Source organism: Macaca nemestrina, chromosome 19, assembly GCF_043159975.1.
Source record: "Macaca nemestrina isolate mMacNem1 chromosome 19, mMacNem.hap1, whole genome shotgun sequence".
NCBI lineage: Eukaryota > Metazoa > Chordata > Mammalia > Primates > Cercopithecidae > Macaca > Macaca nemestrina.
Window position 1 is genome coordinate 83,647,482 of NC_092143.1, and position 21,198 is coordinate 83,668,679.

At 48.7% G+C, this 21,198-nt stretch overlaps 1 protein-coding gene and 1 long non-coding RNA gene across 22 annotated transcripts in view; both read left to right on the forward strand.

The window, feature by feature from the left end:
- The window catches only part of LOC105478940 (low density lipoprotein receptor class A domain containing 4), a 436,625-nt gene that overhangs the window by 256,530 nt on the left and 158,897 nt on the right, over nucleotides 1-21,198 (forward strand). The window lies entirely within an intron of this gene.
- Nucleotides 447-21,115, forward strand: LOC139360087 (uncharacterized). The gene is made up of 2 exons (XR_011617185.1): nucleotides 447-7,978; nucleotides 8,222-21,115. It is a non-coding gene; the product is annotated as an uncharacterized lncRNA (long non-coding RNA).

The window sequence follows — 21,198 nt, forward strand, 5'->3', positions numbered from 1 at the left end:
TTCTTGGCATCTTGAACAAAGAATCAGACAAAACACACAAAGCAAGGAAAGAATAAAGCAACACAAGCAGAGATTTACTGAGAGCGAAGTACACTCCACAGGGCGGTGGCCCCAGCACGCGGCTCCTGAGCCTGGTGACAGCATTTTCTGGGCTTTAAAGACCCTCTGGCGGTTTCCCATTGGTTACTTGGTGTACACCGTATGTAAATTAACTAGTGGCCTGTGATCAGTCTGATTGGTTGCAGGGGGGGACCAATCAGAGGCTGAAGCAGAGTTAGAAAGTCACACCCTGTGCAGGTGTCTGATTGGTTGCAGAAAGTGACCAATCAGAGGCTGAAGCGAAGTTACAAAGTCACACCCTATGCAGATGAAGACTTGGCTCCTGACCAGCCTGATTGGTTGTGGGCGGGGTGGGCGGGGTCCGATCAGAGGTACTTTCAGGTTTTCATCCGCCGCACAGACAAAGTGGGAGGGGCGGGGCTGCGAGGGAGTCGCCGCTGGTGCTTGTGTTACTTGGGTATATGGGAAGTTGGGGTTTTCCTTCCGATTTCGTTCTGGGAAGTCGATGTGAATCGGCCTTAGGTTCCCGTCGTCCAGATCCTGTTCTCCTGCCTCGTGGAGTCACTGCTTTGCTGGGTGGATGAGCTAGAGCTTCATTCTGTGAAAGTGGTGGGCTGGCTTCAGGTCCCGTGGCAGCTGCAAGTGCAGCAGAACCAGGGCAGGCACTTGGTGGAGTCCTTCACTGTCCTCCAAAAAGCAGGTGGTGGTGTCCACCGTGGTTACACTGGGCAGAAAGCACACTGATGCCAGGGGCCAGGTGTGCCACAGGCCTGACCGGGGCCGTGGGAGTGAGGCCGGGAAGCGAGGGGTCCATGCAGGCACTCTGGGCTGAGACAACCAGGCTGACGGCTAGACCGGGGGCCCCGGGGCAGTGGGCCAGGGATGCATCCAGGTGTCGAGCCAGGGTGCGTGGTGATGTGACCTCCAGACCAAACAGCCAGGCCAGGGATGCATCCAGGTGTCGAGCCAGGGTGCCTGGTGATGTGATCTCCAGACCAAACAGTCAGGCCAGGGATGCATCCAGGTGTTGAGCCAGGGTGCCTGGTGATGTGATCTCCAGACCAAACAGTCAGGGAGGGACTGGTTTTCAGGATGAGATGCCAACTTTGGTCTAAGGAAGGTGACTTCTACATAGGACTGTGAGACAGTCGCTGTTCAATAAGCAGTCGGAACTATTTTTTTGGATTTTAATGATTCCAAAAAAGAAATCTGGGAGCTACAGAATTAGAATTTATCTTCTTCCCTTAACTGATACTAATTCTTCTGTGCTAAGCCTTGAAGAGTGCCCAAGAAAGGCGTGTATCGGTGCAGAAGGTGGGAGTCCAGGAGGCCAGTGTGGGCTCAGTTGTGGTGGCTGTCACGGGCGGAGCAGGGACAGCAAGGACATCTAGAAATGCAGAGAGCCCGAGCAGAGCCCCGCCTGGGAGCTTTTCTACAACCATGTAGCCAGAGAGGTCCCGCCTTTCCAGTGGAGGGCGGCCCACAGCCTGGACTCGTGAGGACAGTATGCTGTCATGCGGAGATATTCCTGGAAGCCTCACACACCTGTGGCCATGCTGTGGTGGCCTTTGCAGGACTCCCTGGGGCAAGCTGAAGGCAGATCCCGACCGCCAGGGGCAGCAGCCAGGGACGGCTTACAGGGCAAGCAGAGCATTTTCCTGCCTGTGGTCCCGCTGGGGCCCGAGACCAAGAATCTTCACGAAACAATCAGTGACCCCTGAAGATGCCACACAGGGTTTCTGGAATCACACGTGTCGTGTGTGTGCATCTAGGGAGTGGGAGATCTTCCTGGGCGTGGCCATGTCCTCCCTGGACTCCTAAAGGTTGGCCTTGAGGGATGGGTGACAACCAGCTCCCAGGCTCCCTCCCTCTCCCCCAGTTCTCCTTTTCTCTCCTTTCCTTCCCTTCCTGTACCTCTTTCGGAGGCCATGCTGCCTGCCCACTCTGCTCTCTGGAAGTGTGCAGCCCCCTGAGCCTGGGGTTCGGAGGAGCAAACCCGCCAGCATCCCAGGGCACCTGCCTGGCGAAGAGAACAGGATGCCTTCTCTGCGTTCCCTTCGTTGCCCTAAATTAACACTAGAGCTCCATTCTGTTATTTTTATGCTCAAACAGGCTTAAAAACAGTTGTTAACACATATTCTCATCTCCCAAATTGTCATTTTTTTGAGATGGCAAGGAATACATCATGTGTTTGGATGGCTTTAATTTACATCATCTAGCGTTCACCTCATTCACACGATTCTGGTACTTATTTTTAATTCTGAGTAACTAACGGCAAGTGACAGGGCAGTCACCCCACAGCGCGTGGCGCCCTGGGGCTTCGCAGAAAGAGCCCTGCATGGGGGCCCGTGTGGCACCCACACTTCAGGCCAGCTTGACAGCCACCCCCGTCTTAAGGGAGCTGCAGCAGCTCAGAAACATGTACGGCAGAATAAGAGAAAAGGACCCAAGATTGCTTTTTAAAAATGTGTTTCTTAACTTGTTCTTTGGCATAATTTCTGCATTAATGGATAAACTTCTCAGCCTTTCATGAAATTTCTGCCTCTTATATGTGGAGAAAACAGAGGCTGTTTTAAATTATAAAGGAAAGCTTTAATCTAGTCCAAGAAACTGGGGGAAATAGACTTCTTTTCTCGCTTTCAGCCCCATTTCCCTACCTAATGTTAAATATGGCTATTTCTCCCAATTTAGAGGGTTTTCTTTGTAGAATATGAATGAGCTATTTACTGGGTAACAAAAAGACAAGCCTTTGAAGTACAAATGGAGCTTTGGAGATCTCTCAATTTGAAAGACTAATCTCTGCATAAACACAACTGTTTCTCCATATTGCTGGGAACACTCCACTATCTGTTTGGCCACATTTTCTATTATGGTTTTTATAAAATGAAACGATGGCTAATAGCTCGGCAGAGAAGTATTTGGGCGCAGTAGCAATAGGAATGTGTTTACATTGCTTTAAACTGTGTTGTGAGCAAAGAATAGTAATTTTCAATAGAAATTGCTCTAATCCGATCAGTAGAATTAGGCATTGCATATTTTCATTTCTGTACCTTTATCGGAGCTTATATCAACCAGTCATCTCATCTGGATCTTTGGGTTTTTCATGTTAAATGTCTGGTTATACCTGCTATATCTTTCAGCCTCAAAACTCTTAGATCAGGTCTTCCCTTTTCTTTACACAAGTGGAGAGCAGATGTAACAATACCACTGTCTGCCACAGGGAATAATCTGAGCGGCCAGTGTGTCTAGAACCTTCCACAGGGAAGTGCACCTGGATATGGAAAGATGGTACCATTGCTCTTAGAAATGCCCTTTAGGGCTGACAGAGCCTGACTTTTTTTTTTCTTTTTTTTCACATCCCTGTAGATGGGGCTTTTGAAACCCTCCTTCACTGCAGCCCCCACCCCCACCCCCACCCCAAGGTTTTAGGACAAAATGGGATGAGTGAATTCATGGCTTGACAGACTGAACAGAAAAATGAGGCTCCGTGCTCCATATTCATGTGCATCTGCCCCTCATGGTGACATGCTAATTGGTTGGCCAGTGCACAAGACAGGGAAGCGCAGAGTTCCTGTTGCTCACACAGTGCTTCCTGTCTGCTGTGGCGGGAGCCGGGAGGAAGGGCGCGAGCCAAGAGGGGTGCTGCCCACCGGAAACGGTGGCGTGAGGCCGCGGAGCTCACGGGGGCTTCTCCGAGACGTGCTCTGTTCACGGCTCCATCGCTGTTAATAAGTATCTTGTCATTTCGTAATTTAAATGAGGTTGTGTTTAACCTGGGTAACATCTGGCTGTTAAAATCTGAGTTTATTTTCCTTTCATTTCTGTGCTCCGGCTCAAGCCACACTTCGTGGCTGCTTAGGTGTTGGCGTCAGGTCATCAAACAGCACGCCCTCTCTTTATTCTCAGGCTGCGTATTTCATTGATTCTGAAGGTCAGATGGCTGTGTTCAAGTTCTGTTAGTATATAGTTGTCAAAAATGAAAAGATAATGTAACCTTTTATAACTTCTTAAATACTCATATGTCAGGAAATTAACCTGTAGGAGTTGTGGACAAATGCCCATCCTGAGTATTTTCAGCCGTGGAAATGAGTAAAGGGCCTGAGAAAAGCTGCATGTGTCGAGCATTTGATTTTGGAGTAGGCGCCGTTCGTTGTCTGATGGAGTCTGCAACCTTGCCCTAGTTCCAGAGGGCAGCCTTTGGCCCTGGGCATGCCCGCATTGGCTCACAACACCTACAAACCACACAGCATTTGGCATCGGGGTTGGATCTGTTGGTGGAGGACACGAGGCCAAAAGGAAATGGGATTTCCTGGTTGGGCCTGCGGCTTGGCGGATGATTGTTGTGGAAAAGACACTGAGTCTGTTGAGGCAATTTCTTCCTCTTTGCTAAAAGTGTTCCTGTTTCGAAAGCAGTGTTGAGTTGTGGACACGTGTGTAAGCCGTGATGCTGTAAGTTAGGCGCCTCTGTCTAGAATCTCAGCCTCTTCATACTCTTTTCCCCGTTTTTGCCATATTATTTTCCTTATCACTTATCACTGACTAGATACTTGATATATACCTGCCTCACTCACTCTCTGTCTCTCCTCTCACAGGAAGGCAGAGATAACTGTTTAGTCCAGGCTGTGCCTTCAGTGCTCAAAATAATGCCTGGGTGCAAAATAAATATATCTTGAATGAAATAATGAAGTAATCTTTAAAATGGTGCTCAGAACATAATTTTCATAGAGTAATACATAGTTTGTAATTAGTTATCTCTTTCAGGGATAATGGAATTGTTCAACGTAAGAAAATAGGGCTGGGCACGGTGGCTCAGGCCTGTAATCCCAGCACTTTGGGAAGCTGAGGTGGGTGGATCGCTTGAACCCAGGAGTTCAAGACCAGCCTGGACAACATGGCAAAAGCCTGTTTCTACAAAAAATACAAAAATTAGCTGGGGGTGGTGGCGGGTCCCTTTGGTCCCAGCTGCTTAGGAGGCTGAGGTGGGAGGATCACCTGAGCCTCAGAGGTTGAGGCTGCAGTGAACTGTGATCATGCCAGGGCACTCCAGCGTGGGTCACAGAGTGAGACCTTGTTTCACACAAAAAAAAGAAAATCAAACAATACAATATACCACATTTATAGAATGAAAGAAAAAAAAATGAGATCTCAATAAACACAGAAAAGGCATTTGACAAAATCCTAACCTTCTTTGATTATAAAAACACACAAAACCCTAGAAATGGAACTTCTTCAACAAGGTAAAGGGCGTGTCCTCGTCCAGCTGGGCGCCTTTAACAAAACACCATATACAAGGTGGCCCGTAAACAACAGAGGTTTATTTCTCGTTGTTCTGGAGGTCAGAAGTCTGAGATCGCGGCACCAGATTCTGTGTCTGGTGAGGGCCTGTTTCCTGGTTCATAGACGGAACATTCTTGTTATATCTTCACACGGTGGAAGGCGCCAGCCAGCTCTCTGGGATCTCTTTTGTAAGGACACTAATCCCATTTACGAGGGCTCTGTCCTCATGACCTAATCACCTCCCGAAGCCTCCACTTGCTAATACGCTCACACTGGGAATTAGGTTTCAACATGAGAGTTGTAGGGGGACACAAACACTCAGTCTGTAGCAGGGTATTTATGAAAAACCTACTAACACCATACTCAGTGGTGAACACTTTAACCCCTAAGACAAGGAACAAGAGAGGATACCCACTTTTACCGATGCTGTTCAACGTTGTACTCCAGGTTCTAACCAGAGCAACTAGACAAGAAAACGAAATAAAAGGCATCCAATTGCAAAGAAAAGAATGAAAACTATCCCTGTTAAAAATGACATGGTCTTATGTGTGGAATATCTCCAAGACTCCACAAGAAAGCTACTAGAACTAATAAATGAATTCAGCAGAATTGCTGGGAACAACATCAACATGCAAAAATCAAGTGTGTTTCTATACATGTGCCATGAACAATCTGAAAAGGAAATTAACAAAGTCATTTCATTTAAATTAGCTCTAAAAGAATAAAATACCTAGAAGTAAATTTAACCCAGCAAGAAAGATGTGTACACTGAAAAAAATACAAAATACTGCTGAACGAAATTGAAGAATACCTAATTAAATGGAAAGATATTCCATATTCATGGGTAAGAAGACTTACTGTAGCTAACATGTCAATACTACCTAGAACCGTCTACAGATGCAATACAATCCCTATCAAAATTCTAACAGCCTTTTGCAAAAGCTTATCTTAAGATTCATATAGACTTTCAAGGCACACCTAACAGCCAACACAGTCTTGAGAAAGAACAAAGTCAGAGGACTCACACTTCCCAGTTTCACAATTTACAGAAGTACTGTAATCCACACGGTGTGGTGTGGACCTGAGGATAGATGCATAGACTATGAAGAGAACTGAGAGTCCGGACGTCCACACAGCTATGGCCGGACGATTTTTGATAATAGCTCCAAGTTCATTTAATGGGAAAGAATTGTCTTTTCAACAGATGGTGCTGGGGCAGCTGGGTTTCCACATCAAAAGAATGGAGTTGGACCCTGTCTCCTGTCAGATACAAAAATCAGCCTGAAATGGATCAGTGACTTACATTTAAGAGCCAAGACCATAAAATTCTTAGGAGAAAACAGGGGTAAGTTTCCATAATGTTGGATATGGCAATGGGTTCTCAGCTGTGACACCTAAAGTATGAACAACAAAAGAAAAAAAAAACAGATAAATTTGACTTTATCAAAATGAAAGACTTGTGTGCATCCAAAGACATTATTAAGAAAGTAAAAAGACATCCTACAAAATGGGAGAAAATATTTGCAAGTCATTTATCTGATGAGGGCTTAATATTCAGAATATATAAAGAACTGCAAAAAAATACTCAACAACAAAAGGACAAATAACCAAACACAAAAATGGGCAAATAGACATTTCTCAAAGAAGATATGCATAGCCAATAAACAAATGAAAACATACCGAGTATTCTTAGTTATTTGAGAAAGGAAAATCAAAACCACAGTGAGATACCACTTCACACCTACCAGAGGGGTTATGATTTAAAAAATCAGGAAATAACAAGCATTGGCAAAGATGTGGAGAAATTGGAGTCCCTTTTTATTACTGATAGGAGTTTAAAACGATGCAGCTACTATGGAAAACAGTTTGATGGTTTCTCTACACGTTAAACATACAATTACCACTTGACCCAACAATTGCACTTCTAGGTGTACAACCACAGGAATTGAAAACAAGGACCGGAATGGACATTTGTACCCACTGTTCATTACAGAATTATTCACAACGGCCAGAGGGTGGAAATAACTTACAAGTCTATCAGCTGATGAGAGATAAGAAATGTGGTATATCCATGCAATGAAATATTACTCAGCCATAAAAAGGAATGAAGTTTGGATGAACCCTGGAAAACATTATGCTAAGTGGAATAAGCCAGTGACTAAAATCTCTGATATGACAAATATATGATACTGCTTATGTGAAATATCTAGCATACACAAGCTCATAGAGACAGGAAGTAGATTAGAGGTTACCGGAGCTTGGGGGAGGGAAGAATGGAGACTTTACAGGAAGTAGATTAGAGGTTACCGGAGCTTGGGGGAGGGAAGAATGGAGACTTTACAGGAAGTAGATTAGAGGTTACCGGAGCTTGGGGGAGGGAAGAATGGAGACTTCACAGGAAGTAGATTAGAGGTTACCGGAGCTTGGGGGAGGGAAGAATGGAGACTTTACAGGAAGTAGATTAGAGGTTACCGGAGCTTGGGGGAGGGAAGAATGGAGACTTTACAGGAAGTAGATGAGAGGTTACTGGAGCTTGGGGGAGGGAAGAATGGAGACTTTACTGCGTGACGGTTACAGAGTTTTCTGTTCAGGGAAGAGATTTGGAAATGGATGGTGGTGACAGTGGCACAGCAGTGCAAATGTTAGTAACACCCCTGAATTGTGTCTCAGTTACTGGGAGGCTGAGGAGGGAGGATTGTTTGAGCCAGGGATTCGGAGGCCAGCCTGGACAACATAGTGAGACTCCATCTCTAAAAATAAATCTAAAAATGATGAAAGTGGCAACATTTGTTATATACATTTTACTACAATAAAAAGTTAGAAAAAATTGTGGGACTCTTTGGAGTGCAATTAACAACATTGAGTTTTATTTCTCCTTCTCCAGACGAACATCTGACAGGTGTGTGGATCAGAAATGATGGTGGAGTAGCTGCCCTCTGACATAGCTATAGACCGTGTGGAAATGGTGTTCGGTAAACCCTTGACGTCCGAAGGGGTACACGATGTCCGAAGGGGTACACGTGCAGACCTTTGCAAGTCTCCAGTAGAGGGCTGCAGAAATGTCTGTAGAATCTCTTGGCTTTCCTCAGACTCATGTTTTCATAGAGAAATAAGCGTTTCCTGTGTATTTTCTCACCTGCGAGTTTGTCCTCTCACGAATGGCCGTGTTTCACGAGGAAATAAAGTTTTAGCATTTGGGAGTGTGTATAAGGAGGGTTAGAAAGTCGGACTGTCAGGCTGAGATGCGGATTCTCATCCTGCCGCCGGCGCCTCACCAACCCAGTGCTTGGCCACCATCCTCACGGCACGTAATTCACATCTGCCACAGCAGAACGGCCAACGTCCTGGAGCCCTGAGCCCTGTGAGATGTGTAGGAAGGCACCCTGCCCCTGCCTGGCATCTAGTGTGAGCTCTAGGCATGTTTGTTGAATGAGTTAGTGTGTCAGTCACTGTCCGTCAGAGGCACATGTTGGGACGTGTTGTGGGAAATGGAGCGCTGGCCCTGCGGTCATGGCACTCCCGCCTTCCTGCTCTGGTGTGGGCCTGGGTGGGGGTGCAGGGGTGTCTGCTGGGCTCGGTTCTGCTTCCCCGAATCCCGGCCACCCTCCGTGGCCGCACATAGCACTGACCTCACTCCCCACACGCTGCCTGCCCTCAACTTCCATTTCTCCCGGTGTCTTGGGCCAGCAATGTGCCCACAGAGACCCGTTAGGACGCGTACCCTCTCCCTCTCTACTGGCCACTGCAACTGCGTTCACCTCTCCACGCCCAGGCTGCCCTGGTGAAACGAAGCTTGTTTGTAGACAAAGTGTGGGAGTGTCTTTACTGTGGGTGAAAGAGCAAACTTGGGGATCTGTTTGCAGAGTCCTGGAGATTGTTAATGATGCCATGATTAGTAGGCAGCACCCAGAGTGTTATGACATCATTAACCAGTGGTTGTCATACTCCCTGGCCTTCCTAACTGGCTTGTGGTTGGGCCCCAAGATTGCCTGGCACTCCGTGAGACCATGTCTGCCTTGGGCAGAGGGCTGCCCTCTGCAGCCTCCGAGTGGCCCAGGGTGCCTCTGGCCTGCCCTTTGCCCTGCCCTGCCGCTCTCACTGTCTGCTGTGTCGGGACACTGAGCAGAGGTGCCGATGGAATGCGCACAGCGCAGCGTGTCACGGTGCACGTGGGCTCCCCACTGGAAGGGATGTAGCGTTGTTTTTCTTTAGTAATGGAGAGGAGAGGGGAGGGAAAGGCCCAGGCACTGGTGCTCCAGCTCTTGTACATCCCGTCGCTGTGTGCGATTCAGAAGGTCTGGGGTGTTCTGAGAATTTGCATTTCCGGCAAGGTTGCCGAGAGTGATGTTGATGCTACTGGTTCAGGGATCCACTCAGGTCAGTGGCCTGGAGCACTGGAGGGCCCCGTGGAGCTGGGGGGGATGGAGGGATGACAGCCTCGGGATGGCAGAGGGGGCTGCCGGGTGAAGAGGAGGTGCTGGAAGCAGGGTGGGGCAGCTCGTGGCACTCTCTGGGATGGCCCCGTGGCTTCTGCCGAGCCAGATTCTCCTGTTTCTTAAGAATTTCTCACTGGCGAGACTCCATTTTTCTTGAAGAACAGCGTTTGCTTTATTTTTCTTTTTTCTTTCAGGCATGTATAGAGTCTTTGGCACTATAGAAAGCATTTACCGTATAATTAATACCTAGTCGTTCCCAGAGAAGACACAATCTTACAAGGGGAGGTCATGGGAAGAAGGAAGCTCTGGTCATAAAAGCACGATTTCCCCCTTCGGTGCAGAGAAACTGGACTCTTAACTGTAGGCAGATGCGTTTTGTTTTGTTTGGGTAAAACTCACCTTCCCACTGGAAGATGCCGCCCGCCGCCCAGCCAGCCCCCTCCCCAGACCCAGGGTGGACGGGCCTGGGCCAGCTGGGGCTTGGCCACAGCCAGTCCGAGGCGGTGCGGGCTCCTGCGCCCGTTGTCTTTGAAGTCCTGCAACCAGATCAGCTCTCTGCCCTCTGAGATCCCGGGGCTGTCAAGCTCATTGAAGCCTGCAAATGGGACAGCACCGGCCTTTCTCCTTTTTATTCAGCCACTGGATAGGGCTGGCCCACGAGCCAGTAGTTAAAAGAAGTCATTTAAGCTTCGATTTCAGATAAAAGACTTGAGGTTCATGAAATGTTCCAGCATAACAGTGCAGCTCTGTTCGCTGCTGCAAACACATTAGAATACACACAGGGGCCGCCCCGGGGAGCCCGCAGGATCCCGACCCGGTCCAGGCTGGGTGCCAGGTCTGAGGGTTTGGGCGTCCTCCGAGCCCATGAGAGACCCGCCTGGCGGCTGCTCCGGTCTGTTCACCCTCCCACTCCGTCCCCTCTGTCTTGTTACCTGTTCACCCTCCCACTCTGTCCCCTCTGTCTTCTTACCCGTTCACCCTCCCACTCCGTCCCCTCTGTCTTCTTACCCGTTCACCCTCCCACTCCGTCCCCTCTGTCTTCTTACCGTAATTTGCACCTCATTGGCCTTAATGTTAGCAGAAAGATTATGGAGAGACAGTTGAAGGTCAGGTGCAATAAAATGATTTTATGTACACATCACATAGGTCCCTGGTTAATACACTGCAGAATGTTCTAGTCTCATGAAGAGTCTTGCTCCACAAACATACTCCGTGTTTGTTTTCACTGGGTAGAAAGGGACAGGTTTCACAGTTAACAGGGAGTGCATCTGAGCAAACATGCACCTCTTTTTCTTGGGTAATGTGCAGAGAACATTTTGTGGTTGTGTTTGTGTCTGTCTTTTACAGACGTTCGAAGATAGTGTTAATTCTTTACTCATCATCTCAGTATGTCATTATCATTCTCTGAACAGCATTTGTTTGTAGAAGTCAACATTAATTAATCTTCTCAACTGAAATGAAAATACTTTATGGGAACGCACTCAGAGCCCCCCGCCCCCGCCTGCCAGCACATCAGATGGATTGAAATACTTGAAGGCAGAATATAGTTCACAGAAAAGCAAACCTAATTATAACCTAAAGATCATACACCAGGTGAGTTATGTTCATTTCAAAACAGAGACATTAAAAATGTGTCGTCTTGCCCAGGCAAAATTCCCACAAGGGAAAGAAAGAGTACGTGGCCTGGATTCTTCATCCCATCTCCAGCTTCTCTAGCTGTTTATTGTAGGCGTTTATCCCATAGTCTAGGTGTTTCTGCATGAAAATCATATCACTGCCAGGCAGATTCAAAAACCTAGTGGGGGCTGGGCCCTGTGGCTCATGCCTGTAATCCCAGCAGTTTGGGAAGCTGAGACAGGATGTAGCTTCAGGCCAGGAATTTGAGTCTCTACAAAAAATGAAAAGTAGCTGGGTGTAGTGATGCACCTGTAACGGTCCAGCTACTCAGGAGGCTGAGGTGGGAGGCTTGCTTGAGCCCAGTTGGAGGCTGCAGTGAGCTATGATTATGTCACTGCATTCCAGCCTGGGCAGCACAGTAAGATCCCATCTCTTAAAATATATATATATATATATATTTATGGCATTTATATATATAATATATAACATATGTTATATATATTTATAATGTACATATTATATGGGGACGGGGCTTGTACACCAGATCCAAATTCAAACACTTTCTTTTTGAGAGACGCAACCTCAGGCCCCAAACTGAAGATCCTGAGAGGCTGTGGCATTTGTCTCTGGTCCAGGAACCACCTTAACTGCAGACAAACAGGACCCATGCTCTTGCTAATGTGGTTGGACTCTGTGTCCCACCAGACCTGATCTTGAATTGGAATCGTCAGCGTTGGGCTCTGTGTCCCACCAGACCTGATCTTGAATTGGAATCGTCAGCGTTGGAGGTGGGGCCTGGTAGGCGCTGGCTGGACCGTGGGGGTGGTTTCTCGTGAATGGCTTAGACCATCTGTTTGGTGCTGTTGTTGTGGTAGTGAGTTCTCATGAGGTCCGGTTGTTCGAAAGTGTGCAGCACCTGCCTCGTGCTCTCTTCCTCCCGCACTAGCCATTCAGATGTGCCTGCTCCCCCTTTGCCTTTGCCGTGATCAGAAGCTTCCTGAGGCTTCCCCAGAGGCAGAAGCCACTGTGCTTCCTGTACAGCCCCCTGCAGAACTGTGAGCCAGTTAACCTCTTTTTTAATATGGATTACCCAGTCTCAGGTATTTTTGATAGCAGTGTAAGAACAGACTAATACAGCTGCTAAGCCGTGAGGAATCCTCAACCATCCAGCCCCTGCAGCCCTTGGGCTGCACGTTTCCTAGGTCAGCCTGCAGAAACGCCGAGCCAGGCATATCCAGCCCAGCCTCAGGAGTCAGATTCAAATGGATGCAACATCGGGAAGTGGCTCCCAGCCCACTGGCTGCCGGTCCAAGCCACTGCTCCCTCCAGCAGGACAGGGAGTGATGGTGTGGCCGGTGCAGCGGTCCCGATACCCCAGTGAGGACTTGGGGCCAGGTGGGTGCTGCTCCCTTCCTCCTGGGTGCAGGGGAGGATCTGCAGGGGAGCAGAGGAACTGGGATGGAAATGAAGCCGGCGCCTGGCCGGAGGGAGAGGGGCCACAGGTGCAGATCATGGGAGCGTCTGGAGACTCCAGAGGTAGAGGGGATTCTACCCCACACCCGCCTGTCTCAAAGACAACAACAAACCAAACAGCATAAAGGTCTCTGACTCCCGAGGTTAGGGTGGCTCTGTCTGACTCGGGGTTTTCGGGTGACAGTGAAGGACTCAGGCTGACCCAGGGAATGTGCAGCCCGGGGGCTCCAGGTGCTGAGGTTGGCGGAGGATGCCTCATGGTTCAGCATGAGCGTGAGTCCTGCTTATCTGGGGTTAAGATGGTTTATGGGTCATAGACAAACGCCATGGGCTCCCAGGAGCCACAGTTCGGGGCCTGAGGGTGCTTGCCCTGGGTCTGGGGTGGCTCCTCTTGATGGCTGGGAAGCCCCCAAAGAAGCCTTAGTCACGTCCGGTGTTGATGTGACTCCAGAGGGAAGTGGATCCTCAAAGGTGCAAACGTTAAGTTTGCTGTCTTCAGTCTGTGCTTGGCACTTTCTTCACTAGATCTTTTTCACTTTGGTTAAACAATTCTTTCTCCCCGCACAAGGAATGCCAAGTTCACAGTGGTGGCTCTGGTTTTTGTTTTGGTTTTTTTTAAGAGATGTCTCACTCTGTGGCCCAGAGACAACAGGGTCCCTGGAGGCCAGGAGCTCGAGGCTGGTTCGCTCCTAGGCTCCAGGAATCCTTGTGGCTCAGCCTCCAGAGTAGCTGGGACTCTGGTGCTTGCCACGACACCCGGCTGATTTTTTTTTTTTTTTTTTGTAAAGACAGGTTCTTGCTATGTTGGCCAGGCTGGTCTTAAGCAATCCTCCTGCCTCAGCCTCCTGAAGTGCTGCGATTACAGGCATGAGCCGCTGGTCCCTGCCTGGCTGTTCTGTTTTGTATCAATTAATGCAGTGTGCTTTGTGGCCAGTGTCCTGGGTGCCCTTATAGCTTGTGGTGCACATGGACTCCTGTTACCCTAAAACACAAGAAATCTTGTGAACAGCCGGAAGACCTGGCTTCTTCCCTCCGGAATTCACAACCTCACCGGGAGTACATACGAAACGGCGGGCTCACAGTAAGCCGCCGTGCATGACTCCGTGCTAAACTGTGTGGTGCAGATAATAAAACACACATTCACCGAAGGAGTCAAGGACAATGGTGTAGAAAGGTGGGGTGTGACTGTGCTTCGTGGCTCTAAGGGAGAAGAAAGGACATTGCAGAGGAACGAAAGAATTTGAGCCAAGGGATGGAGGAGGAACTGGAAATGGTCTCTGCTCACAGGTGCCCAGGAGATCGGCCTCATTAGAATGGGGTGTTTGTCAGGGGAATCTGAGATGCAGTTTGGATTAATCCGGGGGGGCCAGACTGAAGGGTCTGTAAATCTGTAACAGATTTGAAACTCGGTATGTTGGCACATGGATGCCTTAAGTGACTGTGGATTCCTTACGGAAGGGGCTCTGCTTTGTGTGTGAGAGGTGGCAGAGTGATGTTCAGGGGTCACATCTGGTCCAGATGCATGTTTAACTCAGTGTATACACCTCATTGTTTTAAAAATAATGTCCTCAGTGTTTAAAAATTATAAATAAATGGCCAACATTAAGACTAAATTAGGAGACTTCATGTTAAAAATCCAGCCAGGTCTGGTGGCTGACGTCTATAATCACAGCACTTTGGGAGGCCGAGGCAGGAGGACCACTTGAGTCCAGGAGTTTGAGACCAGCCTGGGCAATGTAGCAAGACCCCATCTCTTAAAAAAAATTAACAATTAGGCTGGCATGGTGGTGTGCACCTGTAGTTCCAGCTGCTCAGGAGGCTGAGGTGGGAGGATCCCTTGAGCCCAGGAGAGGCGGCAGTGAGCTATGATTGCACCACTGCACTCCAGCCTGGGCAACAGAGCAAGACCCTGTCTCAGAAAAAAAAAAAAAAAAAAAGCCAGTCATATTTCTTGCAAAAAAGGGGAAGATGCAGTAGCCGGTGGGCCGCGTGTCCCTGTCCCCAGGCCCTCTCCGTCTCCTCCACACAGAGGCCAAGAGCCTCTGCAGGATCTTGAGGCCCATCATGTTGTTTGCTCACAGCCCACTTCAGTCACTGTGGGACCTGCTTGGTGCCTGATGAGGACCGTTCCTGCCCCTAGGTGTGGCCTCCAGCAGATATTTGCTTCAGCTTATATTTTTGGACAAAGGAATGGAGTGACATGGATAATACTTAAATTGGAATAGACTATGCCTTTTATCTAAAAAAGTTCTCTTGTGATATTTTTTCTTATCCTTTTTGATGTCTCAAGAAAACTCACTTAGATCCATTTGTACAAACATGTTTGAATTCGACCTCACAATGGACTAGGCTTTGTAGGAGACTGAACTCATGGTAATGAATACTTTACTAATTTTGGTGGAATTTCTCTGTGGTAAAGAATGAAAGAAGGAATACCAGGAGGATTGGGCCCTAATTTTCCCCAGAGAGGACCTTCTTTTAGGCCTCACTTTATCTTCTAGCGAGACAGCTGTGGTGTTAGACTTCCGTTCCTTGGCCTAAGCAAAGCTGGGTCCCTGACCTTCCTGGGCATGGGCGTTTGTGGATGGAACCATGGTCAGAAGAACAAGGAAGGAGGTCCACGGGGTGGGAAATGCACGCTTACCCGAGAAAGCATCCAGCAGCGGGTCCTCCGTGGCCATGAGAAGCAGTAGCAGAATGCTCCTAGAAAAACCCTCCCACCTGCCTCTGTCGGGCGGGATATACTGGTCATGCGTTTCTCTTCAGTCCTGGCAGAAGCCCAAGAGGACAAAACCTGACCCTTTGCAGGCAGCGTGGCTTGGACGTTGGTCTTTGGAAACAAAGGGGAGGCTTTCAAAGGCTGAGGTGAGAGCTCAGATCATGGGATTCCTGAAAGGCAATTAGAGGCATCTTCTAGACCAAGCCCCTCTTTTCATAGCTGAGAAAACTACAGTTTGGAAAGCAAAGCAGTGAGCCCAGGGGATACCCAAGTGCTTATGTGACCCCACACCTCTCTCTCCTTTTGATGAGCCATGTTCGCATTTTGGAAGGAGAAGGGGGAGCGGAAGAGGCACCTGACGCAGGCCCTGCTGACAGGCAGTCAAGGGCATCCCTCAGGTCGGTGTAGCCAAGGGCCAGGGCTGCAGGACAAATCCAGCAGGCACATCCCACTGGCGAGGGGACACTGGCAGCTTTTCCGTGGTCCCTGGCTCGGATAATGTATCTCAGATCAACGAAGGATTCCAAAGGCAGGTGCTTTTCACTCATCCGCTCCCACTGACTCCTTCGTCCCCCTCCTTCCTGCTCCAGACCGACTTCTGATACAGGGAGGGGGAAAGACAAGAGTGGCAAGATACCAAGGAACGCAGTCCTTCCTCCCCTCCTCACTGTCTCTGCCTGAGCTCAGAGCCTCATCCGCTTTCCCCCAGACCCTCTTGACTCGGGGTTGTCTGAGAGCCTGCAGCGTTGGCATCACCTGGGGCTTGTTGGACATGCCGAATCTTGGATTCCAACCAGGCCTACCACAGCGTATCTTCTACTGTAACGTAATCGCCAGGTGATGAATATACACATCCAAGTTTCGGCGTGCTGCCCTAGAAGGTCAGAATTTCCCGTTGGTATTTTCCCGTTTCCCCCAGCACCTATTCTCCTTTAATCCATTCTGAACATCAGCTGGGTTCTAGTTTGAAAACAAAATTCAGCCGTGTCTGTTCTTTGCCTAAAATCCTCGCTTGGCTTCACGCTGCTTTTTTCCTAGATATGAACAATAAACAAATGGAATTTGAAATTTAAAACACAAAACCATTTATAATAGCATGAAAAAAATTACATACTTAGGTAAATCTAACAAAATATGCATGAGATTTATCTGAGGGAAACAACAAAACTGATTAAAGAAGTCAATGGAGAAACATTCCGAGTTCATGGATAGGAAGACTCAAGATAGTCAAGATGCCGGTTCTTGCCAAATTCATAAATGGATCCAGTGCACTCCTCATAAAAATCCAAGTCAGTTGTTTTTTGGATATGGACAAACTGATTCTAAAGTTTGTATGGAAAGGGAGAATGCCTGGAGTGGCCAACACAGTGCTGAAGGACAATAGCAAAGGAGGAGGAATGACTCTGCCTGACTTTAAAACTTACCATAAAGCTACAGGCATCAAGACAGGATGGCAGAAGAACAGACAGATGGATCAATCGACCAGAGCAGAGAGCCCAGAGGCAGATCCACATAAAAATATGGCCTACAAATCTTGACAAAGAAGTAAAGGTGATACGGTGGAGGCAAGATTATCTTTTCAACAAATGGCACTGAAAGAGCTGGCTATCCACGTGCCCACAAAAAAAATTGAATCTAAGCATAGACCTTATACTTTTCACAAAAATTAATTAAAAGTAGATCACAGGCTTAAATGTGAAACACAAAACTTAAAACTCCTAGGAGATAATGTAGGAGAAAATCTAGATGACCTCAGGTTTGATGGTGATGTTTTAGATACAATGCAAAAGGCATGGTGCATGAAAGAAATAATTGATAAGCTGCACTTCATTAAAATTATACATTTCTGCCCTGTGAAAACACTTTTAAGTCAATGAAAAGAGGGCTGGGTGCAGTGGCTCACGCCTGTAATCCCAGCACTTTGGGAGGCCAAGGCAGGTGGATCACCTGGTGTCAGGAGTTTGAGACCAGCCTGGCCAACATGGTGAAACCCCATCTCTACTAAAAATACAAAAATTCGCTGATCATAGTGGTGGGTGCCTGTAATCCCAGCTACGTGGGAGGCTGAGACAGGAGGATCGCTTGAACCTGGGAGGCGGAGGCTGCAGCAAGCTGACATTGCACCATGGCACTCCAGCCTGGGCAATGGAGCGAGACTCTGTCTCAAAAAAAAAAAGAAAGAAAGGAAGAGAAGCCATAAGGAAAATATTTACAGAGACAATCTGATAATGGATCAAACTATACGAAGAACTCGTAAAACTCAACAGTAAGAAAAAAAAAAACCTGATTAAAAAATTGGCCAAAGACTTTAATAGACACCTCACCAAAGAAAATATGCAGATGGAAACTAAGCATATGAAGAGATGCTCCAGGGAAATGCAAATTAAATAATGAGATCCCACTGTATACCTCTTAGAATGACCCCAGCCCAGAACACTGACACCACGAAATGCTGGCGCGGATGTGGAGCCACAGGAACTCTCATCTATGGCTGGGAGGATGCAGAACGGGGCAGCCGCATTGGAAAACAGTTTGACAGTTTCTTTCAAAACTCAGCATAATCTTACCATATGATCCAACAATTGCGCTCCTTGGTATTTACACAGAGGAGTTGAAATGTTATGTCCGCAGAGGAACCTTTGCATGGAAGCTTATAGCAGCTTTGTTCATCATGGCTAAATCTCGGAAGCAACCCAGATGTCCTTCAGTAGGAGAATGGGTGACTAAACTGTGGTACATCCAGACAATGAAATATTATTCAGCACTAAAAAGAAATGCGCTTTTTCTTTTCAAGCTGTGAAGACATGGAGGAAACATAAATGCCTGTGACTGAGGTGACTGAGTGACAGAAGCCAGTCTGAAAGCTCCGTACAGTGTGATTCCAACTATGTGACATTCTGGAATAGGCAAAACTATAGAGACAGTAAGAAGGTCATTGCCAGGGTAGTGGGGAGGGAGGGACGATTAGGAGGAGCACAAAGGATTTTTAGGGCCGTGAGCCTGTTCTGTATGGTGCTATAGCAGTAGAGCCATGGCAAAATACATGGCAAAATACATTTGTCCTGTGAGACCCGTGAGAACGTACAAGAGTGAACCCTAACGAACGCCACAGACTGGGTGATGAAGGAGCGGTGGTGTCAGTCCATTGAGCGTAACGATGCGCCACTCTGGGTGGGATGTGATCGTGTGGGAGGCTGTGCATGTGTTGGGGGTGGGAGGCAGAGAGCACGTGGGAAATCTCTGCATGTTCCTCTCCAATTTTGCTGTGAGCCTAAAAATTCTCTAAAAATTAAGTCGTAAATCCTGACTGGAGCTTCATAAAGTGGAAGAATGCTTTTAAAGTGAGATTTGGGTCATGATGACACATGTTAGAAATAAGTGACCTGGAGTAGGAAGGGGAAGGTCATCCAGCCTCACAGACACCCATGTGAAAACCCACATCCTGGCTGTCAGCCGTGTCCGCCAGAGCCTTGACTAGTGCGTCAGCATCTAAGAAACATACAACGCCAGAGCCTTGACTAGTGCATCAGCATCTAAGAAACATACAACATTGACCCAAGCAAAAGTCTAACATTCTGGCCTGATCATTGTCTTCCTGGGAACTCTGGTGTGGGAGCTGTGGACGCACTTGTCCTGGGGACAAACATGGGGTGGGGCAGACATGCATGCCAGACAGACAGACATGCCATTGTGGGCTGCAAAATGGCTGAGCCTGACCTGGAAGCTGAGAGCAGTTTGGAACATGTGTGGCTGTCCTCCCGTCATCTTCTGCCCTTTCAGAAGATGGGCAAATTCTTCTGCCTGGTTGAGAGTGAACGCCCTGCTGTGAGAGGTTGCCTGGCTGGGGAAGTGGGGACAGGACAGGTGTCTGGAAGAGGACAGAGTCTTGAGGCAGACACATCCCTCTGCTGTGCCTCGGCTCTCACCTTGATACTCCAACTTTGTGGACGGCTTCCTCTGCACGGGAGTGATTCAGGTTCACAGCCTGAGAAGCAGGGGCATGTGTGGACACTGACTGTGGCCTGACATTGACTGTGCTGTCAGCAACATGATTTCTTAGGCATGTGCTGTGACACAGTTGTGCATGGCCCTGTCTGCTGGGAAGACCTCCGGTGGCCCTCAATCTGTGACCACCACCCAAGACTGGGCCCCTGTTGTCACTGTTCCTGTCCCCCAGTCTCTACCCCCTCCCCACCGCACGCACCTCTTCCAGGGGCAGTGGTGTTTTCTCGCTAGACACCGTGGCTCATGTATTCATTCATTCAACAGGCATCTACCAAGTGCCTGCTCTAGGCGGGGTCCTGCGCTGGGCCTGAGGCTCCGCAGGGATCCAGTCAGGACAGCCACTTTCTGTTCTCTATGGGCACCTCTAGGAAGGGCAGATGGTTAGATTCATCATTGTGGGAGGGTGTTGGACAGAAGGCTTCAACTTAGAAAAGGCCTCCTGGAGGAAATGACAGGGAAGCAGGGCGTGAGAGGTGAGTGGAGTTTGCTGGGCAGGAAGGGAAAGGTGGAAAGCCCACAGGGCAGGAGGGGAGAGGACGGAGCAGGGCTGGAGTGGGGCTGGGGGAGACAGAGTGACCGAAGTGAGAGGACGGGTGGGCCTGCAGGGGCAGTGAGGAGCTCTCCAGCGTGAGGAGGGAGAATGAGCATCTCCGTGGCCAAGGTGGACAGCGGGGAGGCAAGCAGGGACAGGAAGGCCAACGCTGGCTTCCAGGAAGGAGACCCAATGGGGAGACCTGGCCTGTGGTAATCTCTGGGGGCCTGCAGAGAAGGGAAGTGCCTGGGGGCATGTCAGGTGGAGAATCAGTGCCAAACTCACACCCCTGGGGACTGTTGCCCCTGAACCCGCCACCCGCTTCACCCCCAACTTTCAGATCCTTCTGCACTCACTTCCTCTCCCAGGGCCGGGACAGGAGCCCAGGCAGCTGTACGAAGAGGAGACCCTGCAGACAGTGCCATGTGCTTGCTCTGTGCGAACTCACCCTCCCGCCCTGCCCATGGCTGACTCCCACGAGTGTGAACACACAGAAGCTCTGTATTGGCAAAAAAACACTCAGCTGAGCAATGAGACAGGACGACTTATTTATAAGTATTTGAGTATTTCAGTTCCTCCCATCACTACTCAGAAACAAAAGTGGAAGTTGAGGCTAATTGCATGGGAAGGAGCACAGCACACCTGAGGGAGGGGCCGGGTCAGAGCTGTCCCATGGGGACTGCAGGAGCCGCCTCTCTGAGCCCCATCAGTCTGTGTGGAGGGGGCGCCTCAATGAGGAGATGAGTGGACGCAAGAGCAGACAGTGGACTGAGACAAAGTTCCTCTGGGCCCTGGGGGACAAGTTATGGGAAGGTGAGGGGCGGAAGTGCACTGTGAACAAAGGTTGTCTAATTATGCAGATTAAGTCTCTCAGGTAGCAGCCCTTTAGTTGAAAGAACAGGTAAAGTCTGTTGTGGGCATGGAGACTGAGTTTTCTCTCCTATGTTAAGAGTTAATCTTCTGTGATTAATATAAATCCTGGGGAGGGGAGTCGAAGACAAATGCATTCCTTCCGGAGGAACTTCCCTAGGTCAGATGAGGGACCGTCAGAGAGAGCCCAGCCCCATGCTTCAGAAGGG